The 2,016-nt window shown below is 38.1% G+C and overlaps 1 long non-coding RNA gene across 1 annotated transcript; it reads right to left on the bottom strand.

Moving 5' to 3' along the window:
• Window positions 1-448: 448 nt before the first annotated feature.
• Window positions 449-1,108, bottom strand: LOC128251362 (uncharacterized). The gene is made up of 2 exons (XR_008267100.1): window positions 802-1,108; window positions 449-620 (listed from the first exon to the last, which is right to left on the bottom strand). It is a non-coding gene; the product is annotated as an uncharacterized LOC128251362 (long non-coding RNA).
• Window positions 1,109-2,016: the final 908 nt, after the last annotated feature.

Here is a 2,016-nt window from a genome sequence, read left to right as displayed (position 1 = left end):
AAGATTATTCTACCAGCAATGGCCATAATTACGATTTCACGGCTGCCATTTACATGACACCAGCATTGTCCATGACTATGATTTCATTTGGTTTGATAAGTCTTCTCAAGCATAGCAAAGGTCTCAGTCACTTGTCATCACCTCTGTGAGGCCCAACACGCAAAGATCATGCTTCACCACCTCATCCCATGTCTTCCTGGATCTACCTCTTCCACAGGTTCCCACCACAGTTAGAGATTGGTGCTTCTTTACACAGCTGCTCTCATCCATATGCACCACATGACCATACCAGCATAGTCATTTCTCTTGCACACCACACCTGATGCCTCTTATGTCCAGCTTTCTTCTCAAGACACGCTCTGTTGCTCATGCAGTGTTTTTTAATGTGGGATGTATCTAAAACAATGATGTTGAGAATGATAATAATGAGATGAGCAACACAATCAAATTAGTAGAATAATGAAACAATTTTATTTCTGATATATTCAAATGATAAGATTAATAATTCAATGCACACAGCAAGGCCACACCTCGCTTCACCCAGTAACTTTGTTTTTCATTACTTGGGATTTCAATTGTAAATACAAAGTTAGTTGAGTGACCAGTCGTAGACAAAGTTCCTGAAATAGAAAGAAAGGAAAATATATTTTAATATTTTAATATTTTAAACAGAACTACAAAATGGAGAATTAATAAAGTTTAAACTTAACCTCATAGCCATTGTGTGCACTTTATAAATTCACTACTGAAAATATAAACTAATAAAACAAGGCCAAGTAATTAATCTAAGAATGTTCTTACCTGCTCTGGTGAGTGTTTTATATACAGGGCATTCGTATATACCAGACAGCAATGGCGGTTTGTTAGACATAGGGATCAACCAGATGGTAGCCATATCTGTGAAAAGTTCCTTAGGTCTACTTTCAACCAAACAGTGTTCATCTCCAGACCATCTGGCACCTTCGACAAATAAACCATAGATATAGCAACCGACATTTGGATGATTGGTTATTTCCTGTGCTGACTGTTTCAAAACCTAGAAAGAGACAAGAAACTACAGATTTAACAAACAATCAATTGTTGACTTATACTGTTGCTATTCATGCAAATATTCACAACTCTACCCTCTCCAACCCAAAATCCCCGGTCCTCAAATGAACTGTCTCCTCTATCTGTCTTCTCTAACATTACTACAATGACCTCTGTTCCTCAGAGCTGACTAGTCTCATGCACATGTACGCTTCCTTTTTCTAATTAACTCCCCAAGACTTCACACTAATCACTATAACCATTCTTATGACCTTAGAATGTTGTCATTTTGGAATTTCTTCCCTCCATAAATCTTCTTGTAGCTGCTGCCTTGCAACTTTCCAAGACAAATAATAACCACATCCATCTCACTGCTTTTCAAGATATTACAAAATCCATGGGCGCAGCTTCTTTCATACTAAACCAATTAGAAAAAGTTTTTGCTTTATCTTTTCAGACATAACTATTGTATTGCTTAAGAATATGGAAGACAATTTTACTATAAAATTATTTGTGTCGACCAAAATTCCAAACATCTCCCCAGAGTTTTTCAAATGTATGTGTAATTGTGACTGCAGGGAAGTTGAATGAAGCTCCCACTATGTCAGAAATGTTGTCATTTGTTGTCAAACCTGCATTCTCTCTTTAAAAGCTAAAAATTATTCTCAAGCAAGAATTAAATATATTCTTAAACAAAAATTAAAAAATACAATCCTACTATAATTCAATTATTCGCTAAATTCTTTTGGAATTTAAAATTTTCATCAATCTGGGCTGAGGTGGTGAGGCAAGACCTTCGTACATTGGGCCTCACCGAGGCGATGACTACGGACCGAGACCTTTGGAAATGGGCTGTGCGTGAGAAGACCCGGCAAGCCAAGTAAGATCGTTGCCAGTGCCCCTGGACTGGTTCTTGTGCGGGTGGCACATGAGATGCACCATTTTGAGCGTGGCCGTTGCCAGTACCGCCTGACTGGCTCCTGTAGG

Source organism: Octopus bimaculoides, unplaced genomic scaffold, assembly GCF_001194135.2.
Source record: "Octopus bimaculoides isolate UCB-OBI-ISO-001 unplaced genomic scaffold, ASM119413v2 Scaffold_197032, whole genome shotgun sequence".
In the NCBI taxonomy this organism is placed as follows: Eukaryota; Metazoa; Mollusca; class Cephalopoda; order Octopoda; family Octopodidae; genus Octopus; species Octopus bimaculoides.
Note: the sequence above shows the minus strand (reverse complement) of the source record. Positions and strands in the feature narration are given on the sequence as shown.